Source organism: Miniopterus natalensis, chromosome 2, assembly GCF_054644295.1.
Source record: "Miniopterus natalensis isolate mMinNat1 chromosome 2, mMinNat1.hap1, whole genome shotgun sequence".
Classification (NCBI taxonomy): domain Eukaryota; kingdom Metazoa; phylum Chordata; class Mammalia; order Chiroptera; family Miniopteridae; genus Miniopterus; species Miniopterus natalensis.
In genome coordinates, this window is record NC_142082.1 from 84,242,553 (window position 1) to 84,259,464 (window position 16,912).

Here is a 16,912-nt window from a genome sequence, read left to right on the forward strand (position 1 = left end):
ATTTAAGTGTGATTCTGACTGTATGGGTCTTTATTACTTTTTTTTTTTTTTTTTTTTAAATCAGTCTGTTCCATTCTTTTGGTACAAAAATTTAATATGAAAGATTGTTGAAATTTACTGAATGCATTTTTTTCCATCTATAAATATTATCAAATTTTTCTTCTTTTTTTAAAAATTTTTCTTCTTTACTCTTTTAGTTTATGTTACATTAATTTTAATATGTTAAACCAGCCATGTATTCCTGTATTATATTATCAAAGTACCCTTCTAGTCTTTAAGATTATTTATCATAATGAACATTTATCAAAAACTCTTTAGGTAATTGGATTTAACTATCCTTATATTCATGAGATCAACTGTGTTTGGTTATGAGAAGAATTTCCTTTTAATATTATAAAATTTGGTTAGCTGGTATTTTCTTTTGTATTTTTGAACCCATATTTATTTTTGTTCTCTGTCAAGTTTTTATATGAAGACATTAGTTTCATTAGATAAGTATGAAAGCTGTATATCTTTGTAAATGAAATATAGAAAATTTAAAAAGCATGAGAATTAATCATTCTTTGAACATTTCAAAGAACTCAGGCAAACCAGTTGGCCCTTAGGAGGCGGTACTTTTGAAAACTTGTTTAATTTTTCCCATTGGTTTTTGTTCTATTCTGATATGTAACTCCTGAGTGAAACTTGACAATGGATATTATAACACTGTCTATTACATTAAGTTTTTCAAATTTATTAGCAGACCTATATAAACTCATGCACTTTAAAAGTCATAATGTATTTGATATTATAGCCTTCTATCCCTTATTTATAGTTTAGTAGAAAGCTGCTAGGCTTTAGGTTCCACCATCTATTTTTAACCAGTATGTCTCAACAGAGACAAGGTGTGCCCCAAGAATTTTTAAAACATGCAATATCTGACAACTTTCTCTTAGATTTTCAGCTTTTCTCTTAGATTGTCAAATTACAAAATGACAATAGCCAACACAACAATAGCCATCTGGTATGAGTGAATCAAAATTATACCTTTTTTTGTCAGATAGGCAAAAAATATATTTTTTGGTGTGCCGAAGAATTTTAGTAATTAGTTGACATGTACCATGAGATGAAAAGGGTTGAAAATTGCTGGGTGAGACAGACTCAACACTAATGTAGATAAGTCACCTGGCTTCTTAGATGTCAGCTTTATTACCACTGCCTCTGGAAAGCCTTGCAGCATTCCTGGTAAATGTTCCTGTGGATTCCTGTATTTCCTCTATCAAATTATTTGTCTCACATTATTATTAAAATTTGTTTAATGAGTCCAGCTGGTGTTGCTTAGCGATTGAGCATCAACCCAGGAACCTGGAGTTCACAGTTCGATTCCCAGTCTGGGCACATGCAGGCTTGATCCCCAGTGGAGGGTGTGCAGGAAGCAGCTGATTGATGATTCTCTCTCATCATTGATGTTTCTCCTTCCCCCTTCCTTTCTCTGAAGTCAATTCAAACATATTTTTAAAAATTGTTTAATGAGTAGCTTGTATGTCAAATTATAAGTTCTACGAGAGTAAAGGTGAGTTCTAATTTACTACCATGCACTTAGCAATGTCTGTAACAGTGAGTACTCAATAAATCTTTGTTTAATAAATATTTTTTTATGTCCATGCATTTCTCTGTCCATCTCTTCCATAAGACCATAAGTTTTAATTGACTTTTACAGCTACCATACTAAAGAGCAGAAGAGTAATAAAAAATGTCAAGTATGGAGCTAGAGTGGAGGCTTCAAAGCCAGATTCTGCCACCTACTAGCTTTGCTACTATGAACAAATTACTTCATCTCTCTGTACTCCAGTTGCCTCATCTGTAAAACCAGAAATAATAATGCTATGTACTTACTAGAGTGTATAAATTTATATGTGTAAAACAGTTTTAAAAGTGTCTGGTACACTTTAAGTGATGAATTAATGATAGCTATTATTGTGTTAGTACATGACAGGAAAATGAGTGGATAGAAGAATAATGAATCTATAAAAATAGAGAAAATTAAGATAATAGTAGACTCATTTGAGCAAATGATGAGCACTTTAAATAATGGCAGCCATTTGGAGTGTCTTATTAAAATCATTTAAAATGGGAAGCTCCAGTAGCCACAAGGAACTGTTTTTTTGTGTTTTTTGGGTTTTTTTTCCTTTGGAGAAGAGTGACAAGGCCACTCAAACCTAAATATGTAGTTAGATATTGTTCTTTATTGGAACATTTATTTTATATTTTAGGCTCTACTACAATTCAGCTAGATTATTTTAAATTTATAGTTTTAATGGCTTAATGTTTTTGTAATTACAAAATAACTGAATAATATTTTTTCCTCGGACTTGATAGCTTTTGGGGAAATAATCTCTGATTTTCCATTTTTCTGGGTCTTTATCCATTACTTACTTTCTGTAGTTCATATATTACTCAAATAATTTCTTCATTTCTTTATCTTGTGACCTGAAAATTTTAAAATGCTATCCTTGTAGTCATTTTCTAAGGTTGCTATGTATACATATTAGTCCTAAAATATTAAACTTCACTAAGGTAATAATCATTGACTATTTTCTCCCATATACAACTGAACCATAACTTAGGATTGCAAACCAATAATTAACTTCTCTTCCTAATCTTTGTCCAAATTTAATATAAAAAGAGGTTAGGAAAAAAATTCCTAAAATAAGATATTTACATTTATAGACAGATAAAAGAGAAAATTATTTTACTCATTGTGCTCTTTTTAGAATTAAAAAAAGGTAAAATGGAAATACAAAAAGATAATCCTTTTATTTTAAATAATTCTAGGACACTCCTAAAGTGTAATATATAATATTCTAATTTTTATATAATATTTAAAATTATAGCATGTCACCCTGGCGGGTGTTCCCAGTGGTTAGAGCGTCAGCTTGCACACGGGAAGGTAGTGGGTTGAGTTCTGGTCAAGGGCACCTACCTGGTTTGCAAGCTTGATCCCCACCCCCAATCTGGGAGAGTGTGGGAGGCAACAAATCCATGTGTCTCTCTCACATTGTCTCACATTGATTTCTTTCTTTTCTTTTCTTTTTTTTTTTTACTTTCCTTTTTTACTTATTTTCTTTTTAATTTTGGGGGTTTGCTAATCCCTTTATTTTTATTTTTAAAAAATTTATCTTTATTGTTTAAAGTATTACAGATGTCCCCCTTTTTCGCCCTATTGATCCCCTCCACCTTCTACCTGCCCCCCCTCCAGGCCTTCCCTATACTATTTTTGTGTCCATGGGTTATGCATTCACATTGATATTTCTCTCTCTCCTCTCTCTCTCTCTTTCCCCTCTTCCACTTTATCTAAAAAAATCAATGGAAAAAATATCCTCACTCCTTGGCTGAAGATTAAAAAAAAATTAAAAATTATAGCATGTCATTGTTTAATTTTCTCTTTTGCAAAAAAGAATTTCACAAATTAACTTATTTAGAAATTAAAGATCACATTTGATTTTTTTTAGAGAAAAATATTTATAAAGAAATACCCATTTCTTTTTACTATGTTTCTAATATGTTCTTACTATAACTGAGACTATTTTACTTATCCTATTAAATGACAAAGAAAGGCATACCTGATTCTGGGTCTGAGAAATGAGGGGCCTTCTGTCTTTTCATATTCCTAATGCTGGACACAAGATACCCCTTCTTCATCACAATAATGATAACTACTATTTATTTAATGCTTATATTCAGTGTAGTGAAAGCAGGCATCTGCCTAAATTCAGATCTCAATTCCTCTGCTTACTATCCTGTGACCTGAGCAATTTATTTAAATTTTCAGGGTCTCTGCTGTCTCATTGGATTAAAATGGGGAATATTAATAGGACCTACCAACAGAATTTTTATTATTTCCTACTTTATATTTTGGCTCATATTTTACCCAAGATATTGTCAGTAGTTCAGGATGTCAGAGTTCTGTGTTATATTCTCTATGAGAGCTATGACTATACCCTTTCTGATGGGTCAAGTGCTGCAAAAACATCACCAGAGACCCAACATGAATAAACTAAGAAGAAAGTTAGTGCCATGGTGGTGGAAGAACCCAAACGTCTCTTCCAAATCCCATGATGTGATCCACTGAAGATGGATAAGGAAGTGACAGAATAAAACATGAGATGTGCAAACACAGAGGACTTATGATGGCATACAGTTCTACTTAACATAGTGACATATAAGAAAACTTTCGTTGTCTCATGACTTTATTTTTCAGTTGTACATAGTTGATTTAGATATCTATATCTTTAACAAATTGCTTCCTTAGGTAATCTATCTTTGAAGGCAGCCAATTCCTGTCTCTTCTCACTCATTCATTCTTCCATTCATTCATCAATATGCCAAGCACTGTCCAAGCACAAAGAAAACAAAAATAAATGTAACATATTTTCTTGAAGAGCTCTAGTCTAAGGAGAAAGGGTCAGGTAGACAGATAATATTACAAGTATTTAAGCCAAAGTACATACAAAATGAAACAAAAATATAATCAAAAGAGCAAATAATTCTACCTGGGGAAAAGAAGAGTGCATAGTCGAAAAAACCTTTAAACTGAGTGTTACAGAAAAAACAGTAGTATTTCAGGGGAAGACAACCCCAAAGGCATGAAAGCACAAAAAGAATACAGCATGTTCAAAGAATAGTGAGAAGTTTTATCTGACTCCATGTGATGGTGCCTAGAAGCTAATGGCAACAAATGATGTATGAAGTTAAACGGGAGCCCCCAGATAAGAAGGCACACATTAAGGAGTTTGACTTTTCTCTGTACTTAACAAGAACTCTGTGGATTGTTTTTTGTATTGTTGTATTTTACAACTAAGAATGTTAAAAAATACAGGGATGCTATATAAATATCAAAGGTTTAAACATGCATAATAGTCACCAGCATCCTAACATGTCTTTGAGCTCAAATCTCCCTTGCTTTTGCTCCCTCCTTTTGCAAATGTTTTTTCAATACAATATTCTTATTGTAAAATAGAGATATAAAAAAGAACACAAACAGATGCATGGATTAATGTATTACCCCAAATTGAACAATCTTTTAACCACCATTAGATCAAGGAGTAAAGTTTGCCAGAACTTTCCCCCCAGCCCATCTTCCCTCCTCCCACCAAACTCCCTCTATACTTCATACCAATTGCAATCTCATTCTTCTTTCCATAAGGAAAAATTATCCTTTTACAGTAATTATTCCCTTGCATTTTTCATAGTTTTGTCATTCAAATGTATATCTTTGATGCATGTTTTTCCCCTTTATGTCTTTTGATATGTCCTTGAAGTCTCTTAACCTATTTTTATTGCAATTTATCTGTTGAAAAACCCAAATTTTTCTATACTCTGTGGAGTTTTTCACTGAATTTTTGAATTGCATGCTCATTAGTACATTTCAACTTGTTTATCTGTCGTTTTTCTGAAAATCAGTAGTTGAATCATATGTATATATTCAGGTTCAATCCCTTTGGCATGACTTATAGGTAGCATTGAGCACTCCCACAAGAGGTATATGTCTGTTTGTCTTTCTTTTTTATAATATTAACAGCCAAGGGTGCTAAATATCTATATTTGTTCACAGTGGAGAGGGGAGGGTAGATTAGAACACAATGATATTTTAATTTTTTTTTTAATTTATGAATTGTTTGCCCAGCCGGGCATGGCTCAGCAGTTGAGCGTTGACCTAGGATCCAGGAGATCGGGGTTCGATTCCCGGTCAGGGCACATGCCCGGGTTGCGGGCTGCAGCTGATCGATGACTCGCTCATTATTGATGTTTCTGTCTCTCTCTCTCTCTCCCTCTCCTTTCCTCTCTCTGAAATCAATAAAGATATATTAAAAAATAAATAAAATTTATGAGTTGGAATATATTTATACAGAGATATTTCCCCTCATTTACTATTTGGTTGCCCAGTGTTATACAGTTCATAGAAGAAAAGCAGAATAAATGTTTCACTTCAATTATTAGTTTTCAAGATAATGAATTGGTTCCCTACATCCTCCAATGGAAATCAGTTAGGTTTTAAAAAATTATCATTATGCATGCATCAATTTAAATATATTTGGTGAGTTTCAACCTATTGAAATTATTCTCATGATTGAATTTCAAATTGTCCTGTATTTGGCCAGTGGGAGCCTATTCAAGGTGGCTCCTGAGACCCTAGCAGTGTTTGATAGTCTCCTTACCACTGTATGACAAGCTCTTCTAGGCTCACCTTGTATATTTCCTCCACTAAACATAAATTAGAAATGTCTTCAAGAAAAAAAAAGGTCTCTTTTAATGTGGAATTGTATTTTAAGAACATGATCTGTGACAGTTATTACTACTGGGTTGATCATTGTTTTTAGTCGTTTTCCATTGAGGGAAGGTTTTCTTTAAAACCGAGTAATTGTACACTAGAATGTCTTGGTATTACTAGTCATTCCTGTTGATAGTTTTTAGTATTTTCTTCTGGTCCCTTGATTTAGTTTTCTTCTTCTTTTATGGCTTGTGCATCTTTTTTTAGTCACATTTTGGAAATTCTTCTATCCCACAGTCATAAGAGCATTCTAAAGTTTTAAAACTTTGACTTTAACTCTTAAACTATTAATACACCCAGAATTGAGGTTTTTGCATAATGCGATGCGTAAAAATTATTTTCATGAAAACAGAGAAATGTATCATATGAGTTATCAAAAATGTACTTCTGAGCAACTGTTTATTTGTATCTCATGGAATTATGAATTAGTCTGGTTCATATCTGGTTTCTGATTCAGATATGAAGAATATAAATGTGTAGCAGTAGCCATGTTGGCTTAAGGCAGTAGAGCAGAGAGTAAGAGCCATGTTAGTAGCTAACTGCATGTCTACAAACAGCTGAGCCAAGGAAGGACAAATGGTTCAGCCAAGAAGTCTCTTAAAAGGGGCTAATTGTGTCCAAGAGATACACTTCAGACAGAGCCATTTAAATGGGTAATGGGACCCCAACAAAAAGAATCTTGGTAAACTCATCAGTTGTTCACACTTAAGTGTTGGCTAAAGTCCTAAATGGCCACTCAGGGAAGAGGCCAATCTTCGAATATTGTAGTTGGACATTCCAGGCAGAGGAATCTAAAGAGCATGCTTTAAATAGGCCAAACCCCCAAGAATGCCAATTCCAGGTGGTAGTAACCATATTACATTTAACTGTGTATTTTCCCCAAATCTTATGTTTGTCCTGCCCTGGAGGATCAGACACTGCAGCTAGTTAACTTGGTGAAGAGTATTAGAGTAAGATAGGAAAACAGAGGAAAAGCCAAACATTGGAGGCCTCTAAGCTTGAAACATGTCTCAATAGTGGGAAGGATAAACTTTAAATTAGGTAAAACTATAGAGTTGTGAGATTATAGTCTTGAGGTTCTCAGTACTTAAATGAGACACTTCTTGTGCCCAGAGATGACCAGAGGATGTTTTTGTTTTTTAAGAATGACTGGTAAAGCTATGAGATTCACCTGAGAAATCATTTAAAAGGTGAAGAAATAGTCCACTGAAAGAACTTGAAGGGAAGAAGAAAAAATATATAGCCTTCTATTCACTCTGTAATGATTACATTTGGTAAATAAACTAATTTATACTGATATTAAGTGAAAAAGGCTAGAAAGTACATGTTTGGATCACGTGTGAACTCAAATCATGGCCTATGTCTACAATATCCTGGTACTTAAGGCCAACTAAACCTTCAAACTTCTGAACAAACCTCACCTCTTCCATGAAGGAACCCACCTAATCCTACTGTGAGTACTAATACAGACAGCATACAGAAAGGTCTAGGAATATGCTAAGTCCTTAAGCAATAGTGGCTTTTATTCCCATTCCTTCTTTGCTATTATAGTCTGAGAGATACCACTTCATACTTGATCATAAGGTGTCTTTTTTTTCTCCAGTTACTCTCAAAGTTCATCTAAATTGTGCTTAGAACATTGTGCTTAAAATTTTTCAGTAATAACTGATGACTGATCAAGAAGTAAAGATAAGAAGAGTTAGGACATCACAGTGGGACTGCTTTGTGGGTAGGAAGTAGAAGCCAATCAGAAACCGTGAAATTAAACCTTTTGTTAGCCCAGTCAACTTTTCACTTTTTTAGTCTCAGATGTCTCACCAGGAATTGAATGTCTCTTTATTTTATACCCTGGAGCCTTCTACCATAAAACATCAGGCCTTTTAAAATTATAGTATTTTGGAATACCAAGCTTTTGGAATAAGAGTATCTTCTTTGGAATGTCACTCAAGCTCAATGAGATGACTTAACTGGATGATGCACTGCTATGTGTAAAGTTGCCTCTAAGCAGTGAAACAGTACTAGGCACAAAACAAGAAAAACAGTTGGCTAAAATACATATATATATATATATATATATGAGGATATGTCATCTCTTTTGATATAAATGTAATTCCAGAGGTAGGCTTATTTATTTTATATTGTTGAGAGTATTACAGATGTCCCCCATTTTCTCCCCTTTACCCCCCTCTACCCATCTCCCACCCCACTCCAGGTCTTCATCCATCTAATGGGCTATTCATATATGCTTATAAATTCTTTGGTCAATCTCTTCCTGCCCTCCTTCCTGCCTTCCCTCTGAGATCTGTCAGTTTGTTTCATGCGTCCATGTCTGTGGTCCTATCTTGTTCGTCAATTTATTTTGTCCCTTAGATTCCACATATAAGTGAGATCATGGGATATTTGTCTTTCTCTGACTGGCTTATTTCGCTTAGCATAATATTCTCCAGGTCCATCTATGCTGACCCAAGCAGCCCAAGTGCCCATCAGTAGATGAGTGGATAAAAAAGCTATGGGACATTCACACCATGGAATACTATGCAGCTATAAAAACAGGTAGGCTTCTGAATTCAACATTTTTTCAAAGGTCTCTCTCTCTTGCTTTTCAATTACTTAATTGCAATGTGATCTTTGTTTTAAAGATGCTTGAAAGTAGATTTTTGATTATTTTCATGTATTTTTATGCCTGTATTCTGTGATCACGGACAATGGTAAGTAGAAAAAGAACATTTTCTTTTCTAATATATTTCACTTATAAATAGAATCCACTGTTGAAACATTGTTAAAAATGGTTTTGGAACATTTCAATGGTTTTGGATATATTTACCTTCTTAATCTAATCACTAAGTGCCTATTATAATTACCATAAGGGGTTGTCTGTTTTAACATTTTTTTATTAAAAATATTCTTGCATTATACTGTAACTTATGATCTTCTACCATGAAAACAATTCATCACAAATGAAACACTAATCCTAAAGAGGGACAGTAGGAAAATCTAAAATGAACTGTTTTTTTGATGAAAGAAGACATTATTCTTTTCCAATCTAATTCTACTTTTCAAAATTCCAGAAAAAATAGAAAGAGAAGCAAAAATGGGTTTTCATTATTACATAAATATGAATATGACTAGCCAAAAATAAAAACAAAAGTAAAAAAACAAACTGGAAATTTTAGTCTCAAGTCTTCATTTGAATGTTGATGTTGATGATTTAAAAGTAGTGCAGAATAGATAATTTAAAAGCAGTTCAGGAAGAGTTACATGAAATTATTTTTGAACTGTAACAATTTCAAATTAATATACCTAAGTAAAAAATAACTTGTATTTTAAATTTTATCACAGACAAAGACAATCAGTTAAGGATATTATTGTTCTTTGGTAATTTAAAGATAAAACTCACAGAAGCAGATAATTTGAAAAGGAAATGTCAATTTATGGTTTTAATTTTAAAAATAACTCAATTATATGATAAAGAGATGTGACAAAGAAGTCCTCCAAAGTAGGGAAGGGGTAGTTCTTATCAGTTACTTTGTATTAATTTTGTACTAACATTAACTTTATCATGAAGATATAAAACTTATATTTCCTCTTATCACAAAAGTTGAAGTAAATGCATTCCAGCCCTCACTATGATTATTTGTGTTTTGGGGATAAAGGGAATTTTGCACCCTTATTTATGGCTTATTTCTCTACAAAAACCCCATTCAGGGAAATAAAAGGCACATTTGTTTCACTGATCCCATCTAAGCACATTCTAAAAAGCTAGATGACTGCCAGAAAATCTATACTTAAACTTATTGGAATGTAATAGGACTGAGCAATTCCTTTTAGAACACAGCAAGGTCAGATTTAACACTCCAGCTGACCTCATCATGATCTGGAATAAGAGCATTTAGTGATTTTTAAGACATTAATAGAGCAGGGTTATGGGAAAGCTACTCTACATTTGACATTTCATTTTTTGGAGTGTGCACGTAAGTGAATTCAACATATGACTGTTATAAAAGAAATACGATTAAGTCAAGTTTACCCAGTTACAGAACAGATACAACTAAATGTCAAACACTAGTGATACAATTAAAGAACTGCAAACTCAAAAGTGGAAAACAAATCAGTAAGATAGAAATGATGAATAAGGTGACTAAATTGTACTGTCATTATTCCTTTCAATATGTATTTTTAAGAAATTAAATTTAAAAGTTTAATCAGTGCAACACAATCTGGATTTCATGATAAATACTATGAGAATTTTTTATTTTATCTGTTCTAAGATACATGTGTTTACTCTAGGATTAGGAAAATTAAAAAACACCAAATAATAAAGAAAATCGGCCTCACAAAACAGAATATTCAGCTTTGAAAGGTATTTTCTTATCATGGCAGAATCTTTTATTGTATCTGAGAATGCTATAACATTAGTCCATATTTACTGCATAACTATTATGTTCCCTTGGTAGGGTAGGAATTAGGTAGACATTAGGGTATGAGAATAGACATAATAAAAACTGAAGACACGTGTTTGTATTCGAGGAGATTACAATTGTGGTTGAGCTAGAACAATCCAAAGAAAAGAGTTAAAAGGGAAAAGCTGGCAGACAGTTCTTTTAGTGAACATTTAACTATAAAACAAACTGGTTTTCCTCTTTAAAGAAAGAAGAAAGCCCTCCATCAACACTCCAAACAGAACTTTCCTGTGATGTCTGGTTACAGCTTATCTTCCCATCTCTGGACAAATCATGCTAATTATTAATACACTAGAGCAGAGCTCAGGTTCTATTTTGTTATATAGTCTTCTAAGTGACGCTGCCCCACTATATTCCATTCGTTTGTTGGTAATAAAAGTCCCTTGGAAGTCATTCATGTTACAGCTGTACTTTATTAAATTTTATTCCAGGTTAAACTTTCTCAAATATTATTTTAGGTTATTCTATTGTAGTAAATTTTATTCTAGGTAACAAAAACTATTTCAGGATTCATTAAATAGCAACAAGAGAACAAAACCAAAAGCCTTATACTTGAGCACTATGGGTAATAAAACTGCTTAAAACAGTTCTGACCCTGGCTTTCAATAAAATGGTTAAGCTACATCTACATAACTTGAGACAAGTTGTTGTTTCATTGTTTTTGCATCCTACTGTATTAGTGTAGTGCTCCGTATTTAATAGGGTCTCAATTAGTTTACTGAATAAAGCTAATTGTGATTAGCAGAAATCTGGAAATATTATGGGTTCTGAAATAATGCTGCTATGTGAACAAGTTATGGCTGACCAGTTTCCCTTGAAGTTAAAATTGCCTTTCTATGTAAATAATAGAACATATCATGGATCAAACATTTCACAATCTTTTTTTAAGCCCAACAGCCATCCTGGAAAGCAGATATATTGTTTTTTAAATCAGTGACACTGAGGCTTAGAAAACTTTATCTTGCTCAATTTCACTTATTCAAGAAGTAGAAAATCTAGGATTACAGCACATCCACAAACTGGTGGGCAATGTTTTATAGAATTATTGCTCAAAATTACAGTAAGAAATCAAATCTATTCTGTCTGGAGTACATATATTTCTTTACTGATATCTATAAAAAAAAAATAGAAGGGTGTATTTCTTCTTGCCTGACTGGAACATATGCTTGTATTATAAAAGTACCAAAGGTTACAGATTAAATTTACAGCTACAGCATAGTAATGTATGGTTTGGGTGGAAACAGAACTTCCCTAGTCCCTCAGCAACAGAAGAGGGCAGAAAACAGAGAAATAAGGGTGTTTCTTAGGAACCCATCTGTAGCAAGGGAGTATCGCTTCCAAGAGGTCCCAGACACACCTCCAGAAGTAAGACAGAAAGTCACTGGCATGTCTCCTAGGTTATTTCTGGTGTTTGAAGAAAAGGAGTGATGACAATGGTATAGAAAAGGGGCACTATCTTTATTAGTATCATTGAGACTGCCATATTAAGGACTTCCACTTCTGCCAATGATGGATTTTCCTTTTTCTTCTCTTAAATGTGAAGAACTAGAAAAGCTGGGTAAAAATACAAAAAGGATCTTTTAGATGTTACCTTGACAGGATAAGATCTTGGAGAAAAGGTGAAGAAAAATTTGCCCATAAGCAACTGCTTTTCCCCTTGACACATTTGCCAGTGTGGAAGCTGTTCCAGAGGCTGAGAAATCACTCAGAATGTGGCAGCTAAGAAGCAGAGAAGCCTAGAACTTTCAGGAATTCCACAGTGCTAAGAAAATACAATTTGGAGTTTAGGGGCAACTAAAGAGGAATGAGACCTGGCCACTGTGGCTAAGTGGTTAGAGCTTCAGCCCATGCACGGAAGGGTCGAGAGTTTGATTTCCAGACAAGGGCATGTGCCTGGGTTGCAGGTTTGATCCCCTGCCCTGGTCAGGTTGCGTGTGAAAGGCAACCAATAGATGTGTCTCTCTCACATTGATATTTCTCTCTCCTTCTCCCTCCCTCCCTCCATTCCACTCTCTCTAAAAATCAATGGAAAAATATCCTTGGTGAGGATTAACCAAAAAAAAAAGAGAGAGAAATGGCCTTTGAAAACACCTCAGGCTTTTAATTGGGATACATAAAAAGGCCACCCTAGAAATAAAAACAAACCTGAAATAGACTAGATATAACAGACTGAAAATCATTAAGAGGTTTTGCTCCTGGCCTAGTTTCCTAACACAAGCAAAAGCAAAATACTTTATGGAAGTAAAAAGTATCACTTAGAGCATAACTTTTTTCATAAACAAAGAATTTCTATTAAGAATTTCTGGGCATACCAGAAAACAGGTGTAAGAAAAAGACAATAGAAACAAATCCATACCTAATCCAAATATTGGAGTTATTAGGCACAGATTTCAGAATTTCACAAGAGAAGCATAATCTATAAATAACCACCAAATGAAAATTCTAGAAGTGAAAAATACAACGACTCAAGAAGCTGAAAATTTGAATTTAAAAAATTCGTTTATGGCCCTGGCTGGGTAGCTCAGCTGGTTAGCATGTCATCCCAATAAGCTAAGGTTGCAGGTTTGATCTCTGGTCAGGGAACATACAAGGATCAACCAATGAATGGATCAACAAATTGATGTCTATCTCTCTCACACACACACACATCAATAATTTTTAAAAATTGTTTTAAACAAAAAAAAATAATTTATTGATAATAAAATAAAAAACATGAAATACTTAGGAATAAATTTAGCAACATATATGTAAGACCTGTATGGTAAAAATTACAAAGATAAATTTAAAACAAAAATACATGGAGCAATAGAAAGATATGCCATAATCATAGATTGGAAAACTTATTATTATTAAGATGGCAATTCTCCTCAAACTGATCAATAGATTCAAGAGAATAGCAACCAAATCCCAGCAGGCTTTTTTAGAAATTGAAACACCAATGCTAAGATTTATATTAGAATTCCAAGGACTTAAAATGGCAAAAACAATTTTGAGGAAAAAGAAAGTAAGTTGGATAAGACATATACTTATCAATGGATCTGAAGAGATTTAGAAAACCAGTTGATTTTCAACCAAGGTGCCAAGGTAATTCAATGGAACAAAGGAGAATGTTTCACAAATGCTGCTGGAATAAATAAATTCTTTTTTAGAAAAATAGGGATATTAACTTCTAGTGTTATACCATATAGAAAAATTAACCCCTTGATGCATCATAGGCCTATATGTAATATAATGTGAATATTAAAAAGATGTAAGAGGATTTTATGTAGAACTTTATGCTAATTAACTTTAAGAGGTGGATATGTTCAAATTCCTAGAAAAATCCAACTTAAAAATTGATCTTCAAAAGACATTCAAAGGCCACAAACTGGGAGAAAAATATTCACCACACACACTTTGACAAAAACATGTATACAGGGGAAGGGGAAATGGTTTTAGTCAAAAGGTACAAAGTTTGTTGTATAAAATGCAAGTACTAAAGATCTTATGTCAGCAGTCCCTATAGTTAACAATACTATACTGTTTACTTTAAATTTTGCTAAAAGAGTAGATCTTATGGTAAGTGTTTTAAACACAAATAATAATAAGAGGATGGGGGGCAACTTTTGGAGGTGATGGGTATGTTTATGGTATACACTGTGGTGATAGTTTCATGGATATATACTGACCAGCAAACTCATCAAGCTGTATACATTAAACATGTATAGTTTTTTGTAGATCATACCTCAATAAAAAAATGTGTACATAATATGTAAATAACTCTTACAACTCAATTATAGGAAAACAACTCAATTTTTAAATGGGCAATAATTTTGAACATGCTTTACAAAAATCAAATAACACCATATACCTACTCGAGTGACTAAAACTAAAGATGGGCAACATGAAGTGTTTGCATTTGATAGGAAGAACCATCATCCTTTTAAACTAGAGGGAAGATGTTTACAGTACAGATGCAGGTAGAGTAGATGATGGAAAGATGAGGATGCTTGACTTAGGCTCACAATATTATTTTTCCAGTAAAGGATGAGGCAAAAGTCATTGGTTGAGGATGAAGTTGGTGATCTGAAGAGGGAAGAGAAAAAATGAAATACTTGGTTTGGAGAAGAGAGTCAAATAAGTAAAATAAGTAAAGAAAAGGAGTACGATAACTGAACAATGTGAAGAGACCATTTGGGTAAGATCTTATTAGTTCAACCAATTGTTAACCAGTGGTAAACAGAAACAAAAAATGTGTAAGTTCATCCAAGCTCTCGGTTTTGCCAGGCAATTAATAGAAGTCAAGAAAAACTAACTGAGTATTTTCAGGGAAGTAATTTATCTGCCACTACTTGTGTATATATAAATATGATATAAATAAATAAACTGTGAAGAGCTAAATTATTGTAAGTTACTAGTATAATGGTGGTAAAGTAAAGCACTCCCTCAATTTAAGGTTAGTTGTATATGAGGTACAGGGAAGACAGGAGTGTACAGAAAGTCAAAATAAGCAGCTAAATGTGATACATCAAAAGCTTAAATGTCTAATGATGAAAAGAACTTATTCCTTATTCTACACTTTCATTTTGTGGTCTAAAAACTATTTTTCCTTACCATCTTTGAAATCACCCTTTCCACATCAAATTACATCTTTAGCTCTGACTTCTCTTTCACGTTTTCAAATATCTTCCATTGCATCCCGCCCCCCCCCCCCCCCCGCCCCCCGCCCGAAACCTCGTCTCCTGCTCACTTTATTTCTGATCAGTTTAATGATGCCACAACATTGCCTACATTTCTTTCTGGCTTTTCACATAAACATATGTCATGGCATTCAAGTCCTGGTAGCTTTCTTTAGAACTATTACCAAGACCACCAAAAGGTTTTACCGAAAAACAGTAATATGCCTTAATGGGCTACTCCATACGATCTGCCTTTCCTGTACAGCATTCCCCAGCTCGCCTGTTTCCCTCGTGTATCATGCTTTAAGTCTCCATTCCTTTTACTCTTGCTTTCACAAGTACTCAGTTTTTACATAGGCCACAGACTGGAAATAACTCTGATACACAAAAACGAAAGTGTTTACCAAGGATGAAAAAATTTGTTGATAGAACGTAGCACCCTGCAGCTGATACTTTTAGGATTGCAATCTAAAATTAAACTGGGTGGATACAGATTCACCCAGATTTAATTTTTGCAACGAACTTGTTTCCATGCTGCCATCTAAAAACAAAACAAAACAAAACAAAACAAAGCCATTGCACCCTCACGAGTTACTATGGTCCATCTATTAAAACTGGTTTTCCTCTATCTTGTAAAAATGGAAAAGGGGCAGAACTTTCCTTTGGAACGCTTTGTACAAGTGGCCTTTCTTAAGTTAACAAAATTTTATAAAAACTAAGACCACACCATAAAATATGAAATGTATATTCTGACAAAAACGATAAAATAAACGAACTCCTGAAATTCTTGAGAAGCACTGCTAAAATGCCAAAGACATGCTTCCTTAAATAACAGAAAAATGTTGCCGCTTCCACACGAATAATCTATTTGCCCGCGTTCTTTTCGTGGTGACATCCCTACCGCCTCAGGACTGATGCTTAACAACACACCGTGGTGCATGAAGCCGATTCGGGGAGAGTTAAAGGAACGTCTGGCTCAGGCACAGCACTGGGACCGCGCCCTGCAGGCATTTGGCTCCTTCGCTAACTTCCCCCAAAGATTTCCAGAAACCTGACTCACAGCCAGAAACCCAAACCCTGTGGGCGGGAAGAAATAAAAGAAAAAAAAAAAAACCAACAATACGCCACCATTTCCGCCTTGTGGGGTCAGCAAGCACGCCAAGCAGAAAGACGCACGCGCCAGGAGCGCGAACGTCCCCAAAATGCGCGAGCCCGCGGCGAGGCCCCCCCCCCCTCGCGCTCCCGCCAACGCGAGGCGCACGCCCTTTGGCACGGTCAGGGGCTTCCGCCCTGAGGCCCTACGGTCGCCGTTCGGTTCCGGTTCTAGCTCCACCCTCTCATGGGAACCCGGCAGAAGTCTTAATATCCGGGACCAGAGGCCGGCGCCAGCGTGCATTTCCGGCGACAGACCCGAAGGTAAGCATCCGGTGACGCCTTTTCCTGTCTCCTTGGCCAGCGAGGCTCTGGCTCTTGGTGCGGCAGCG

At 34.6% G+C, this 16,912-nt stretch overlaps 1 long non-coding RNA gene across 1 annotated transcript in view; it reads right to left on the minus strand.

Annotated features, from left to right (window-relative positions):
- LOC148093729 (uncharacterized) overlaps nt 1-16,385 on the minus strand; it is a 102,931-nt gene extending 86,546 nt beyond the window's left edge. Inside the window, exon 1 of the long non-coding RNA XR_015713988.1 lies at nt 16,359-16,385. This is a non-coding gene — a long non-coding RNA (uncharacterized LOC148093729). The remainder of the gene's footprint in view (nt 1-16,358) is intronic.
- Between the last annotated feature and the right edge of the window lie 527 nt (nt 16,386-16,912).